We start from the raw sequence: 16,470 nt of genomic DNA, 5'->3' as shown, positions 1-16,470 counted from the left end.
GTCACCGGGCCCGAGACTTGAGCTGCACGGTTGGCCAGGCAGGATCCAGTCACCTTAACCTCCATGCCATGGGCTGCCCTCCCTATGCCTCTCTTAAGAGGCTACACCAAATGAAAACAGAAACCAAAAAAAGAAGAGATGGGTCCAACACACCCAGGAGAAAAGAAGGGGGGTTCCCACTTGATGATGAAGGCAAAACCCCAGCCAAGAGCCAGCCCTTGGGACAAGGAGACAGAGGCCCCGCAGGACGTGAGCACGCCCTGGTACCCGCCACGCTGAGAAGTTTTCCAGCTCTGTTGGAAAGGCTGAAGTTCACCTAGCAACAGTTAGATAGAGATACCACATGAATGAAGGGATAGAGGGGTGTGAGCTGCAAGCAAACACCACATGCTGCATGAGGAGGGAACAGAACTGTAGTCCGCTACACGGCTGATCTGTGCACTTTTCACAGTCCTATGTAAACACTGCCGGCGTAACCCCAGTAACTCACTGAACATAACTGCGTTGGTAGGGTAGTAGCGAGACGATGTGCAAGTGTGTGTGCCAGGACACGTGTGTATGAGTGCATGCACACTCGTGTGCGTGCGCCTGCAGGGTGGAGGGGCAATGGCAGACGGTGAAAGGACTAAGTCCTACCTGCAGTGTACAACCTCACAGACAACAGCTTCTTCAGCTAAGAAACAGCAGCAAAGACGCGCTGCAGACACAGGGAAGTCCAGCACAGTCTGCGGGGGGTGGCTGCCCCTGCCTCTTCCACGCCTATGTAAGCCTCCTGATTACATGGCTGACTTAAAAAACAGTTATTCATTTATTTCTTCCGATGAAGAAAGACAGAGGCAAACGCCCCAACGGGGTCCCCAGCCAGCTCGGGTCACAGGCACCCGTGTCCGGTGTGCAGTCTGTGGGTGGTCCACTGGGGACCTTCCCATGAGGGCACAGGGAATTAGCACAGTGCCGCCACCTGGCCCTACGTATCTGCCTTTTAGGACCACCTATGTATATTATTTTGAAAATATTATATCTTCATGCTGCCTTTAAAATCCTCATCTGGCCCACTTTCAGCCTTGGCCTGTGTTGGGGAGCACAGGACGGTCCTCAGAGAGTACTGGGCCCCAGGACACGAGGTTTCTATTGTGGAGTCTTCCCACTCTGGAGAGCAGCAAGGCAGGACTAAACCCAGCGCCCGAACGATGGCCTGCCGTCACACCGGCTGCTCCCCAAGTCCTCGGCCCTGGAGGTCGACACCTCTTTGCTGTGCTCACACAGGACGGTGTCGTTGGAAACACAAGGCCATCCCGCTAACGGAGGCCCTCACACGAGCCCTCTCTGTGCACAGAGCTGCCGGAGCTGCAGGACCACCCTCCCCAGCCTCCAGGGCTGGTGACGCAACACCTGATGCAGGGTGGGGTGGGTAGGACCCTAACCAAGGAGCTGGATGAGTTCTAACCTTGGCCAAGTGCTCTGCTCTCAGCTGGGTAAAGGGGTTATGGCACGGAGGGAGTGCACAGCCCTAACCGCCACCACGTACCCACCATTCAAATGCTTCTTCTTTTTTTTTTTTAAAGACAAGTTTTAAGTGTACTGATTTTATTGAGAAAGAGGGAGTGAGAACAGATGCACTTCCAATTGGGTCTTCACAGTGCAGTCTATCCTGGGTCTCAGCGAGCCCCAATCGTGGTACACGTGTGCCTGAGGTGCACAGGGAAATTTAGGACACGACGAGCTCAGGGCCTTCTAGGTGCCATTTCTGCAATGCCATCGGCCTGGCCCTGAATGTATTCTTCACCCACAAGCTACTGTGTCCCCAATAGGCTGGTGCTCCTTCCCGGCCCTCGGGGCACTGCGTGGGCCTCTTCCCAGCATTCTTTCAGCACAAACACCTGAGGCCTCTAACGGAGTGGGGTCACACACGAGCAGCGTGAGTGTACGCACACCTTTCCACACACGACAGGGCAACGGGGCGAGCCCGCCACGGTTGGCCAGGCCTGCCCTCCTCGGCCTGCGGTCCAGGAAGGCATCCCAGGCACCTACCGACACCACCTATCCCAAGGTCCGACTTGCCCCACTGCTTTCTAGAACAGAGGTTCTCGGGCTGGCTCCGTGGCCTGGTGGTGAAGGCAGCCAGATGCTGCACAGCTGACCCTGGGGCTTAAGAGACACACCAGGCATGTGTGCGTGTGCACCTGAAGTCCCAACGGGACAGAGGGATGGAGGAGGACTGCGGTGTGACCACACCCATGGGGGTGCTTCCTCCCCCTCCCTGCTTCTCTCTAGCGAGTATACACACCATCTGACAAAAAATAAACAAACAGGGAGGCTCAGCTTCGGTGGTGCAGGCAGCCGAGTGCTTCACTGTGTCCTAGAAGCCATGTGGCTGACCACAGGTTGGATCTCACGTTGTCCTGAAACACGCTGGGGGCACACAGAGGTGCCCAACATCCTGAGAGCTGGGGGAGGGGCTCACAGTGTGACAGGACCCTGTTGGGGTGCCTACCCCCACCTGTGCTCTTCATAAAAGAAATAAACTAAAAAAAGAAAAAAGAAGAGGGGAAAGAGAGATGGTTGAGTGACCGCAGCAGGAAAGGCTTCTTCGCCTGCTCCCGCTCAGGGCAAGGCAGGACCTGGGTGCACCTCAGCCACAGACACAGTGAAGACACTGGGCAGAAGAGCTGGGGGAAGACCGGACAGTGGATGGGCAAAGGAGACAGAGGAGGGAGCGGTCTGCCCACTCCAGTGCGGAGACGCCGGATTGGAGAGGACACCTTCCTGACTCATCCTGAGGGTGTGGCTGTCATAGCTGTCGGGGCCACACAGCTGGCGTCTGGCACAGACTATGGGCAACCAACCTGTGGTCTCTGAGCCGGGCGCTCAGAGACCACAGCTAAGAACGAGTTGCCCGGGGGCGGACATACTCGCAATGTCCCCTTCTCTGAGAGCTCAGGTTGGTCACTCCTCACAAAATCTTCAGTAACAGCACCTCTCTGCAGAACAGGTTTGGAGACAGACGGAGCAGCGTGCGATTTCTGCCGCCCAGGCGGGACATGCGAGGGCTGAGCATGCTGGCCAGCGGTGCCAGGCCTACGGCAGTGGGCTGTGGGGTGGGCTCAGGCTGGCACTGCATCTCGTTCAACACGAGCCTGCCGGACGAGGGAACCGTCTCGGACCACACGGTGGGGGCTGTGAGGTCGGGCGACGGCCCCACCCTGCACCACTGCATGGCCATCTTCTGAGGAGGCAGAGGCCACCATGGAGAACATGCTGGCAGAAGGCGGTGGGACGATTCAGGAGACCAAAGAGGCAGGCAGAGCCGGGGAAGCACATGGGGTATTGCTGCAGGGCTCCGTGTCCTCCCCGCACAGGCCACCGCGACCTCACTGTGAAACGGCAAAGGCCACGCACGGCCATGCTTTCTGTACTTCCGAAGCCATGCTTATCCAGAAGCCATGCCCGGCCAGGGCTGACCCCCTTCTAGTGTCCCCCAGAGCAGTGCCGGTACTCTCTTCCACCTCCCAGCACAGGCCCCCAAAGATCTTACACCCCGAGGCCAACCGATCACATAGCCCTCACCTTCCCCGGCCTGTTCTTTGCCCCCGCGGTCCCCTAGGGTGAGAGCCCCAGTGTCCTGACTCTGCCGGCCAGGGAGGGCCACGCATGGCCTGGCACAAGGAAGGGGCCTAAACGAGGAGGACGGCCCCATGCTGGTGCCCGACAACCCGGCCTCCAGCTCCAGGTCCTTCTCTTCGCCCTGCCATCCCCGAGCACCACTGCGTGCATGGGGGCCTGCTGGGACGTGTCTGTCAGCCTCTCTTAACACACTGCCCTGTTCACAGCAATCCCGCAGGCAGAGCTGCTGCATGGCGGCGGGGTCTGTTCCAAACCCCTGGTAGGTGACTGTGGAGACCCCTCTGCCCTTCTGGGTCTCAGTGTCCTTGTCTGTCAAAGCGAGGGCTGTACCAGGGGATATCTCCAAGCCCCTGCCCCCCCGCCGACACCATGCCAACACCACGCTGCAGCTGTCATCCTCGCGCCCTTCACATGCAGCGAGAGCAGCTCCCTGTGTTGCCCAGACCAGGCTCCATGGCGGTGCTGGCTGCGTCTCCTGCAGAGAACCTGGAAGCTGGGACCAGGCAGGCATGCCCTCTGCACCCAGGTCCAGTGTGTCCTTTGGGCGTCAACTGCCCCAGGAGGTGAGGTTAAGGCCTAGTAATGTGTGTGGCCTCGCCCTTTGCTCCTCGGTGGCCTCTCCAGGTCACCCTAGCACTGTGGGCACTCCCTGCCAGTGATGGCGTTGGCACCAACCACCTGCAGAGGTGTGAAGCCTCTGCTGCAGTCTGCCCCGGCACACGCTGACCAGGCAGCTCAGGAACTGGGCTAGAGGGGTCCAGGCCTCAGCTCACAGAGCTGCCCCGCTGGGCCTTTGACCCACAGTCCGTACAGGAGCCCAGCATGCCCTGAAAACCTGGACCTTGGGCAAGTCCTGCTCTCTGCATGTGACTGGCTTTTGTTTTGTTTTTTAAGTGTGTCCATTATTTTTTTTTCCAGAGAGAGAGAAACAAAAAGAGAGAGAAAAAGGTAAAGAGGTAAGAGAGGTACCCTCAAAGGGTCCCCACAGCACAATCCGCTCCAAGTCCCGGCCAGCCCACGTCACGACATGGGCATACACCCAGAGTGTACAAGGAGGCCCCAGGGCAAGAACAGGACAGCCTCGCGAGGCACCTGTGCCATTGCACCACGACTGTCCACCTCCCTTTCTCTGTGGTGTGCTCTGGGGCACGTGCACTCGCCAGAGACAGACAGACAGGAAGAAAGGGCTGCAGGAGCGAGAAATCACCTCCTGGGGAATGGCCACCGCAGTCCCTTCTCCAGAACCCTCTCAGGACTCTGGGCATGCACAAACAGTTCCTGGTGTGATTTTCACGTCACCAGGTCTGGGGTTTGAGCCAAACATTGGCCATGTGGGATCCAGCCGCCTTGACCTCCATGCCATCTGCTGCCCTGGTCTCCCTTCTGAAGATTAACCATGACAGCAGCTAGCACTGTGGTTGGTGCGTGATCCTCTAAAAAAAAAAAAAAAGTTTTCTTTATTCATAGTAATGTGTGTGCATACCCTCAGAGAAAGAGAGGAGAGACACCCTCGACAGGGCCTGGTCACACTGCAATCCTTTTCTCCCTGCCCTCTGGCCTGTTGGGCCCTGGGCACTCATGCGCATGCCTGGTGTGTTTCAGGCTGGCCAGGCCAAGGATTCAAACCACAGTCCGTGTGGACTTGGCTTCCCTTGGGCAGCATCGCCGCCGCAGCAGAGCCAGCCCCTCCTGGTTCCCACCTCTGCACTGACCGCAGAAGCTGGCTGCTTCCGGAGGAGGTGTGCCCTGGGCTTCCACCCCGGGGCAGCCACCATGCCCTGTACTGACAGCAGAGGCACCAGCAGGCACCAGTCCATCACCTCTCAGCCGGGGCCTGGCACCGCCGAGCACCACTGGCCACCACACCCTCAGCCGGCTACGAGGGTCAGGCAACCCGGGAAGACAGAGGAAGACGAGCCCCTGCATGTTACTCTGAGAGCCAGCCCACCCACTGCTCTCGCTCCTGGGCAGAGGTAAACAGGTTACCTGGGGAGGTGTGAGGGCAGGGATGCCCTGGGATCACCGCTCAGAGACCCTTTGTGCCGTGGGACAGCCAGCTTCTGTGCAGCCGGCTGGAGGAGGGCTGCAGTCACAGAAAGCCCTCCCCACGCCTCGTGTGTCCTCCGCCCACTCACCCCTTGACCGCTGTCCACTGCTCGATCTGCAACACCGCACCTGGCCACACCCGGCATCTGACAGGCCAACGCAAACCAGCCTCAGCAGCAGGACCACGGCTCCCCAAGGACACCTGGGAGCCCGTTCTCCCTCCCAGCGCTCCCAGGGGGCTGGTGGGCGCAGCAGTGACGTGGGGCCGAGGGCTTGCTTCCAGTGCTGACTACCGCTGCAGCAACCGCCAGCGCCCCAGGTGGGTGCAGCCCGGCAGGCTGCCTCCCGTCAGCCCCCTGCAGAAAGAGCCAGCTTTCCAGACCCTTCTTCAGCGGCCCTCGGACCCTGCCTCACTGAACACTGGAAGCAGGAGAGGCTGACCCCCGGGGACTGTGCCATCCACAGAGTGACCCTGTGCCCCGGCCCCGCCCTGTCTGTGACAGCCTGTGCTTTGGTGAAGCCCCCAGAGCTTAGCACTAAAGCTGGGAGGTGTGAGGAGCCACACCCCTGGTCACACCAAAGTCCCATGTCTGCCAGGAAGGGGGCTGGCCCTTCCCACTGCCCTCCTGACTGTCTCGGCCCTGCGGAGCTGGTGGCGCCAACTCCATAAAAAGGACCAAGCAGACAGAGCTGCTACCCTCTGCTCCCAGATCCCCTGGTTAGAGCCTCTGCATCAGCCCAGTAACAGCCTCCTCGGAGACCCCCGTGCTGCGTACCTGCGCGTCTGAGATCCCACAAGGCCATGCTGCCTGGGTCCAGAGAGCTCCCCACCAGGAGGCGCACTGCCTCCCCTTCCAGGTCAGAAAAAGGTTCTCCCAAAAAAAGGCTTTGTGAAGGACAGGGAGAGCTGGGGCAATTAAGACATTAGCACTGGGGACCTGCAGGTGGCATAATGGTTATGTGGCTGGACTTCCACATAGTCTGCTGTGGTTCGAGTCCCGGATTCAGCCGCTTGAAATTCATGCTGGCATGTGTGCATGCATGCCCAAAATCCTGAGAGGAGAATGGAGAAGGTATTGTGGCATGGCCATTCCCCCTGGGGTGTGGTTTCTCACTGTCTCTGTCTCTCCAGTGAGTGCAAGTGCCCTATAGCAAAAAATTCTCTCATAGAAAAAAAAAAAGGCGTTAGCACTGAGGCCAGCAGGTGGCGTAGTGGTTAAGGCACTGGACTGCCACGTGACTGACTGTAGTTCAAGTGCTGTACCAGGTGGCTTGAAATTCACATCAGGTGCATGTGTCTGTCCAAAATCCTGAAAGGAGAAAGGACTGCAGAGTGGTCACCTCCAAGGGGTTAATTTCTCGCTTTCTGTCTTTTTCTGTGTCTCTGTGTCTCTGGCAAGAGCACCCTACAGCAAAAACCTCTCAAAACCCACAAAAGGCATTCGTACTGAAGCTGCCTACCCACCACCAATGCCTACAGTGGACGAGCTTATGTGACTCTGGCTGACAGTGCCACCAGCTGCCAGGCAAGTCCGAAGCCAAGGTCACAGTCAGGCAGATGGGGCAGTGCGATGATGCGGTGGGGACAGAGGAGCGGTCTGGGAGGGGTGGCCCAGAGGTCTCTGTGAGCGCAGCACACACGTGTGCACGCGCTGGCCCCAGCCACCTGCCCTTGTCTCAGTGCTGCTTTTCGCTGCACACTCCCTAAGATGACTCCTTTCCGACAGTTCTTTCCCCGCTGCTACTTAATGAGTTTGCTAACCAATTATTCCAAGCCGTTCACTCTCCTAATGCCCAAAGTCATTTCTCTCCCTGCAGGAGAGACGCCCAGCCCATTATCACGAGCCTTGGCCCTGCAGGGCAGTCGTGGCAGCTGGGAGAAGTCGCCACAGCTCAGGTCCGACAGGGGCGCCAGTCGCAGCCCGCCCCCAGCTGAGCTTCCCCACGGGTGCACTGCAGAGACCCCTATCCGACCCAGTGGAACTGCTGCTCCCACCGCCGTCATCATGGGGAGAGCTCTGCACCCACAGCGCCCAAGGGGAGAGCAAGGTGCAAAGCCACCTGCAGCCCTTGCTAGCTGCTTGGGGGTGTCTGAAGTCTCCCGTGCAGTGGCTGCAGGTGCTCGGGGCAGGCAGAGAGGAGGATGTGGGCACCTAATCACCACAGGACAGGCGGGTGGCCGAGCACTGCTTTGTTGGCCCCGCCTGACCCCTGGGTAACTGAGAGTCACTTAAGGGCAATCCCAGGAGACAGGCACTCACCGGGTGCCTGAGGTTACCAATCCGCAGCGCGCTCTGAAATTCTAAGGTGGATTTTCAGAGGCCTTCTTGAACTGCTCACAACAGAGACTCAGGCACCGAAGAGTAAGGAGGACAGGAGGCGGGTCGCCGGCCGCTCACCAGCACCGTGTCAGCGCAGGCTCCTGGCTGGCCCAGGCACTCACCGTCCTGCAGAGGAAGGCCACAGGGGCACAGGGAGAGGGGCTTGTGTGACCTGGGGTCTCTCTTGCAGGGGGTGGGGTGACTCACAGACCCTCCCTCCCCCCCTCCGGCTGCTGTCCCCCATGTACGTGCTTCTCTAAGGTCTTTCTTCCACAGGACTCAGGCCCTCCACTTAAGACCCAGCTGCCCTTGGCTGGACTGCGGTCAGTCCTTCCCACATACCTGTCCCCTCTCCAAGGGCGGCGCCCAGGTCAGGGACCCAAGCTGCCTGCCCCTTCCTCGTGACTGGGTCCCTGTGGGCCTCTCACTCTCACAGGGCGGGTCTCGGTCAGGTCAGAGCCACGAAGCCTGGCCAGCACCGCAGGTGCTCTGAGCACCCCATGGTCCCCAACCTGACAGTCCGGGAGTGGCCGGTCCCACCCGGTTCACCTACGTCTGAAATAACTTAAGTTCTGCCTAAAGATGCCCAGTGACAAAGTGGCCGGCAAGAAACTGGGGCCCAGCACCAGGACAGAGCCCACCTGTAATCCCCTCGTCACTTCCCTGTGCCGAATGACTGTCACATAGTCCCCACCGTGACTGGGCCAGAGCCTCGCCTTCCAGAGCAGCCTCAGGCCCTGGCCTCCGCAGAGCATATCTGTATCCCAGGGAGGAGCGGGTGCGACCCCTCCCAGAGCTCAGAACTATCCTCAGTCACCCGAGCCAGTGAAGACGGAGGCAGGGACTCGCCGGAGGACCTGCATCCAGAGATAAAGTGGGTCCAGGTCAAAAAGCCCAACGCCCTGGGAGCGCCTTTCCCTTTTTCAGATAGGAGCTCACTGTGTCACCACTCTCCTGCTGGGGCCACAAGTGCACACCGCCACGCCTGGCCTTCAGAGACAGGCATCCTATGTTGCCCGGCTGGCCCGGAGTTCACGGTCCTCCCGCCCAAGCCTGAGGCACTGGAATGACAGGGACACGCCACATGCCCAGCCTTCAGGTCAGACCATCCAGCCTCCTGTGTGGCCTCAGCCCACAGCGCACAGCGACACTTGCCACCACAGCAGGCCATCCTGGGGGCACTTCCAGACCAGACCTGCCTGGCTTGTCCGTGACTTCTGAAGCCCCCAAGCACCGCTCACGTGTCAGGCCCAGCGGGCTCAGCAGAGATTACCTGCTGCAAACGTTTAAGAGGTGAGCTCAGGGCCAGCCCTGACACCAGGTGGCTAAGGGAGCCAGGTCCCACGCAGCTGACTACAGTTCGAATCCCAGCCCTGAATGCTTGAGAACACACCAGAAGTGTATGCACGGCCTGGATCCCCTCAGGAAGGAAAAACAGACAAGGGGTGGCAGCCGACCATGGCCTGCTGGGGGAGCTCTCTTCCCATCTCCCTGTCTCTCTCTCTGACAAGACAAAAAGTCAGTCCATTATTTTGGGCAAACAGCTGGACGGCAACACAGAAGAGGTGCCTTCCCTTCTCGAGCAGGTGAGCGAGCTAGGTCTCCAGGCCCCCGAGAGTTCTGCAAGACGTCGGTCATTATTCTTATTATGGCTGCCTGGAGGGTGAGGAGGGAAGAGTCTGGAACATTCTACAACTTCATCCAACATAACAAGATCTGCGTTAGAACTTCCCCTAGGGTTCTGTGAAGCCCACAGGGACGCGCAGCGAGGGACCCGGGGAACGCAGGTGCGCAAGGCCTGGAAGGCGGCCTCCACTCCCAACAGCCCTTCCGCGGCTCCTGGGGCTAGAACAAGGCCAGCACATGGAGTGCAGTTATTTCTGGAATGGTCGTTCCGTGGCGGCAGGCCCAGGCCTGGGAAGAGCAGCTGAGCGGAGGCGAGGGGGCAAGCCAGGCTTCTCGAAGCCTCACTCCCCCAGCTACCCACTGAGGGACACAGCGTGGAGAGGGCTTGCTTAGGGACAGAGGAGGGTCGGACCCACACCTGAGTCCCACGCCACTCGGGCTCCAGGCATCCTGAGGCCACGCAGCCGGTAACCAAAGCTCTCTGGGAAAACACAGAGGCCAAAGCATCAGGAGATGGTCTGTAACGCACGGTCCCTGCTTCCCTGTCTCGCCCCATCCTCTAAGCCAGGGGTCCTCAACCCGGGCCGTGCGTGCCAGCGAAGCTCCATCTGTGTTTGCAGCCGCTCCCCATGGCTCGCCCTGCTGCCTGGGGCCCACGTCCTCTCGGGCCAGCGGCGGCCCTGGATGCCCACGGGCACCCGGACCTGCTGTGTGAGTGCCTCACTGTATCCTGCAACGTGGCAGAGGTGGTGGGGATGGGGCGTGCTTAGGCCATCTGGGACCCACCCTCTCCCCTCATGTGCGGAGGGACTGTCTTCCACTCCACAAGTGGTCCCCCACCTGGTCCCTGGTGTCGGGAAGGTGGGGGACCACTGCCCCAAAGCAAGGGCCTCCAGGCCTGCAGAAGCTTCTCTGCCTTCCAGTTGCAGGGACTCAGCTCCATGTTCTGATCCTACAGCTCTCTGAAGACGCCTTATCTCCCCAGGTTGTAGAGGAGGAGGTCTTCGGCAGGACTACAGGCCTACAGCAAGTCTGTCCCAGGAGCATGACAGGCAGGGAAGCCACTGCAGCGGGGCCAGGCTATGGCCACCAACAAGCCAGAGGGGGCTGGAAGGATGAGTGCCCTGCCCTCCCCAGCCAGCTCCATTCCCCTCAGGACAGTGCGGAATGATGTCACACCACCCGTTAGTAAGGGATTTCATCATTCCCTAGACTCTGGACAGCAAGGCGCTGACATTGTGAGGACCGAGCCAGAGAAGGTACGCAGGGCCGACTCAGGGCCTGCCATCCTCCCGGATCTTAGGGCAGATAGGACGGTGGCCAAGTGACACCTCTAAAGCCTTCCTGGGCTCCCCAACCACCCAGTGCCTTAGAAGTGTCCACAGCCGGGTCCTGCGGGGGGACCAAAAGGCCGACGTCCATCAGACTCCAGCAGGAGGAGTTCTCTGGGGGCAGCCACACCCTTCCCATGCTCTTTGAGGACCCAACAGCCACTGAGGTCTCAGCAAAGGCAGTGGCAGCACCCGGGCAGCAGGCTGCTCCTGTGGTCAGCTGCTTGGGCGGCCTGTCTAGGAGAGCTCTGAGCTCAGGGATGAGCCCGGTGAGCTGTGCTGTGTTAATGCCCCCAGATCACAGAGCGGTCACTAAACTCGGGCCCGCCCAGCACGCGGGCGGGAGCGATGCCTGAGAAACACGTCTATGGAGCTGTTGTGCAGGGGCTCAGCTGCACGGACGGAGGGGTCCCCAAGGGACGGTTTGTAGGGACAGCAGGTCCGGCAGTGACGTCCTCCTCCCAGGCTCTCCCACAGCCTGGGCGCTGCACGAGGCTTGGACGCCCCCAACAGTAGCAGAGGTTTGTCCAGGAGAGGGGCAAGCATCCTAAGCTGCGGGACTCTATAGGAAGCAGACTGTGCAGGAGCCAAGACCCCAACCTGCCAACTCTTGGGGTCCTCTGAAGGCCCTTGAGATCACACCTTCACTAACACGGATAGAGACACCCAAATTAATTTCTCTGGCTGAACCCTGACATCCTCTACAGGACTGACAGACCCACAGGCTGCCCCTCAAAAAGGCATGCATGCAAGAGCTAAGCCAATTCCCTATCGTGTCCAGGGATGTGCACTGAGCCGGGGCCTCGGCAGGGCCCTGCACTGTCTGCAGCTCTCATCTGTCCCACTCACTCAAGGACCCTCGAGGTCGAGGAAGGGGAGACACTCCCGACAGCCATGGAGACGCCTGGCCCCACACCGGCCATGAAGGCGGGCCTGCCTCTCTGCACAGCGTCCTCAGGACAGGTTCAGGTCAGTGCCGCAGAGCAGACACGGTTTTTCAAGAGCATTAAACCAACACAGCTACAAAAATAATAAAATCCTGACACACGCTACAACACGGCTGCACCTGAGAACATGATGCCGAGTGGAAGCAGCCACTCCCAGAGACACGCACACAGTATGACTCCACTCACAGGAGTCCCAGAATATCGAGCTTCTAGGTACAAAGTAGGGGGCTGAGGGCGGCACAGCAGTAATGCACCTGGACCCATACAGTGAAGGGCCTGAGTTCACCTCCCTGGACCTCCCTGAGCACACTGCGTGTACACGTGTGCCTGGGATCCAGGCACCGGGGACCAGGGGAGGGCTGAGGCGTAAAGGACCTGCTGGGGGTTCTGTGTCTATCTTCTCTCTCTCTCGTGCAAAAAATAAACTTTTTCCCAAATAATGTGCGTTAAAAAAACAAAGGTAAGATGACGGCTGCTGGGGCTAGGAGGAGGGCCGGGACAGAGCCCCACTCTGGAAAGATGAAGAGCTCTGTGGACAGCATGGCAGCTACACACCGACGTGAGGACATGCAATGCCGTGCAACTGGGCACTCAGAGAAGATCAAGATGGGCCAGCCAGTGGTTAAGGTGCTAGACTCCCACATGGCTGACTGTGCGGTTCAAGTCCCAGACCGGGCAGCTTAAAAACACACCAGTCCATGTGCATGTGTGCCCAGAATCCCAAGAGAATGGAGAAGGGATTGGTGTGGCCAAACCCTGGGGAGTGATTTCTCCCCCTCTCTCACTGTCTCCCTCTGGCACGTGCACGTGCCCTATAGGAAAAACAAAAACAAAAAGAAAGTGTCAGGATGGTAAATGTCTTGATGTTGTGGACTGTGCATTTACCACAATTAAAACCCAAACTAGGGACCAGCAGTTGGCATAATGGCTATGTCGCTGGACTCCCATATAGTCAACCACAGTTCGAGTCCTGGACCCGGTGGCTTAAACTCACGCCGGGCGCGTGTGCATGTGTGCCCAAGATCCCGAGAGGAGAATGGAGGAGAAGGGATTGCGGCGTGGCCATCCCCCTAGGAGGTGATTTCTCGCTTTCTGTCTCTCTGTCTCTGTCTTTCTGGCGAGCACATACCTTATAGCAAAAACCTCTCAAAAAGCAAAACAAAACAAAACTGGACATCTTTCTGCCTGACTCCAGGAGAGAGAGAGAAGAGAGCAGGCCCACCTGAGCCTGGGGTGGCCTGCCCGCTTCACCCTAACTCTGCTTCCCCTCTGCACCTGGCGCTCCTCCCGGAGAGCCTTCTAGTGACATCCGCCCTGAGGACACCAGCACTCTCGCTTTACACGGGTAGTTCCAAGGAAAGCGGCAGGACGTGGGGAAATCCCGGCAGCATTTTACAGGGCAGAGGAGAGGCGGCGGTTCGGGTCTCCAGACCTGTCGCTCCGTCCCCTCCTGAAAACCAGGCCTGGCCGAGTTCTCCGGGCTTCCGCTCGGCTGCCAAGGCTGCCCTGAGCCCACCTCACCTCAGCTGCATTTGGGAAAGTTCTTTGCCTTTTTTGGGAAATCTGCCTCTCCTCCACACCCACCAGTTACGGGGTATGTGGGTGTATCGAGAAAGAAATTTCCCAAAAAAGGAAAAGAGATTCCCGAAAGTTAGTCCCATCTCAGAGCTGTCCAGTAAGGCCAGGGTCAGCCCGAGCTGGACTAGACCTGACAGCCTGTCCAGGCGCGAGTCCCCGCGTCACCGGGTCGCCCCACCCCCGCACACTGTGACCTCCAGATGCCCCCACCCCCAGCCAGGCAGGGAGAGCCTTGGCCCACTCCGCTCTCCTTCCGAGCAAGCCCTGGGGGCCCCACGGCCCTGCTCTCTCCCAGGACACCCCGTCCCTTTCCTCTGCCCTGCCTGCCCTCTCCCAGACCGGGAGCACTTCAGCAGTGACACACTCACAAAGGCGACGGCTCCACTCCGCGACGTGGACCAGGTCTGCGCCACCCGAGCCCCACGGCACGCGAGGCAGAGGAACGCTGAGAGCGACCACGGGCCGCACATCACGGGAGGGGTGGGGGCTGACCGGCCGGTGAGAGAGGACCGGGAGACAAACGGAAACGAACGCTAACACCGCGTGGAAGCCCCACACGCTCCAAGCAGATCGTGTCCCCGTGTTAAGAGAACAGCCCGGCCACAGCCCGGCTGGAGGGTCGCCATCTCTTACAGGCAGTAGGCGAGCGGGGCAGGGGAGGAGGGCGAGGGAGGGTGGGCTAAGGACCGCAGCGGCCACCGACCACTCAGAGACAAAGGCCGAGACAGCGCCATCACACAGGCTTGCCGGTCCACGCGTGCATGAGAAGCCTTGCCGAGGTGCTCCCGGGTGACAGGCACTCTCAGGCATCCACCCCATCGGGAGGTCCCACAGAAACCCCTGTGGACCAGGAACGGCCTGCCCTCCCAGGACCAGCACTGACCCTGCAGGCCATGCCGCCTCTCCCTCTCTGCTCCCAGACACCAGACGGCATGTCCCTCTGGATCTAAGAACACAGCTAATAGCAAGTCAAATGTGTATTTTAGTTAAAAAATAAATACAAATGTAAATGAGCCGCTAACAGAGTCACTCGGGGTCTCCAGGACCAGTGCTCTCCAGTGCCCTCGACATTCTGGGCTGGCCCTTCTTCGCCATGGGGGCTGACCTGGCATCGCAGGATGGTCAGCAGCCACTCTGGCCTCTACTAGATGCCATGGTGTCCCTGCCCTGGTTATGACTATCGGTATGACTCCAGATCAGTCACTGCCATGAGGCCTGGGGAGGCACCGCAGCCCAGCGGGGGTCCACTGCCTCCTTCCAGGCACTCCTGGCTGGGGTCAGCCCTCGGGCACGCCTGCCTGAAGAGACGCTCTCCTGCCGGCGTCTCAGGACCCAGTCGGGGCCAGAGCCTTGGCCAGGGGACTGCTGAGCTGGAACATCTGGGCTCACACCCAGGGAGCAGCTACCAAGACTGACCCCAATGCAGACAGGGGAGAGCAGACCCCTACCCACGGGCCAAGGTGACAGCCACTGACGACGACCTCCTGCTGCCGGGCCTCCACCCCAGCCCCCTCCTCCTGACTGCCTCGTCTCTGCTTCCTTAACTCTCCCCCACCCGACTTGCTGATACGCAGGGAAAACTCTTGTGTGCCGGAGAGGATGTTTTGAGGGCACCTCAGCACGGCTGCCACTGCCCTTGCTCAGTTAGGAACAGCGCCTGTACTCCGCGGAGGTGCGGCACGTGTGCCAGCCCAGCCTGGGCGGAGCGTGCCATCCGGCTCCCCGCTGGCCTCTCTGGCACCAAGGCCATCTCCCAGGGACTGCCAGCTCCAGGCACCCCACACTCCCCCTCCAGTCCACGTCTTCCTGCGGCGTCACTCTCTTCCACTCGCTCTGGCTCCTCGTGAAATAGTCCCCGAGCCGCCCAGTTGCTGGGAGACCAGGACGAGAGGCTCGTCAGTGTTCACAGCTGGGCGTCCCCATTATCAGGAGAGCTTCCCGGGACACGGCATGCGCTCGGTTCGTGCCAACACAAAGGTGTCCCCGGTGCCACCCCCTCTGTGCCTGTGCGGCAAACTCAGACAGTGGACTCTGCTGGCCTGCGTGGGACCGAGAGAGTTCCTGCCTGGAACAGCTGTTCACCAAGAAAAGACCGAGGGCTCCGTTTTTCCATACGGTTGGTGGCCCCGGCTGGTTGGTATGACCCGGTGGCCTCCTGAGGCTCTTTCTGTACTATGGGTGTGGCGGAGGCCTAGGAACAGCAGCCAGGCCTGCCAGGACAAGGACCTCGAAGCTTGCAGGAGTCTGGTTCCACCCAAGGGCTACTGCCCACCCCATGGTCCACAGGGAGAACAGGAGGCAGGTGAGGCCTGTCCCCCAGGAGGGGCTTGCCCTTCCAGGCACTTCCTTGCTCCCACTCCAGGGGAGTGCAGGGCCCCATCGGCACCACTCCCAGCCTGGCGGCCCACACTGCTCTGACCACAGAGCCCATGGTCCGTTTCCCACATAGAGAGAGGCCGGGGGTGGGGGGAAATGCTCTGCAGAGCCAACGAGGTACTAGTCACTACAGAACGGAAGGGTCACACCTTCAGTTCATCCCGGGGACAAGAGCAGAGAGAGAATTACCTCGTCCCAGAGACTACGACCCATGTGTACCAATAGAGCTGAAATGAACCCCAAAGCTCAGGATCCCAACGGCCTGGAAGGCCCGTGGACAGCACCACCCCATCTGCGCTCCGGGTGTCTGCCTGTCCCTGCCGCAGAGAACAGACTCCAGGTGGACACACGGCGGACCCACTGAGTGGCACCCGAGATTCCCCAGGAGGGCCAGTGCCCGTGTGCATGCAGACACACTGACACGAACAGAAGCAGAGACAGCGGTCGGACCTTCCACCCTCATCGGGTCAGGACCGCGGTGCCCCCCTAGACGGACGTCCTCAGAGAGGTGAGCCGGGTGGGGAGTGCAAAGTGAGCACAGCACCAGCGTGGCCGGCTCGGGGTCAGCCTGTGGAGCCGTAGCGGCCAAGGGGCGGGGCGGGCCGGGGGGCGGGCGGGGCG

At 60.0% G+C, this 16,470-nt stretch overlaps 1 protein-coding gene across 1 annotated transcript in view; it reads right to left on the bottom strand.

The window, feature by feature from the left end:
- Positions 1–16,470, bottom strand: part of MPRIP (myosin phosphatase Rho interacting protein) — a gene marked incomplete in the record, with an annotated part of 119,496 nt that overhangs the window by 100,165 nt on the left and 2,861 nt on the right.

This window comes from Tupaia chinensis, unplaced genomic scaffold (genome assembly GCF_000334495.1).
Source record: "Tupaia chinensis unplaced genomic scaffold, TupChi_1.0 Scaffold138725_1, whole genome shotgun sequence".
NCBI classification, from domain to species: Eukaryota; Metazoa; Chordata; class Mammalia; order Scandentia; family Tupaiidae; genus Tupaia; species Tupaia belangeri.
The sequence above is the reverse complement of the archived record's forward strand: the minus strand, read 5'-3'. Positions and strand labels throughout refer to the sequence as shown.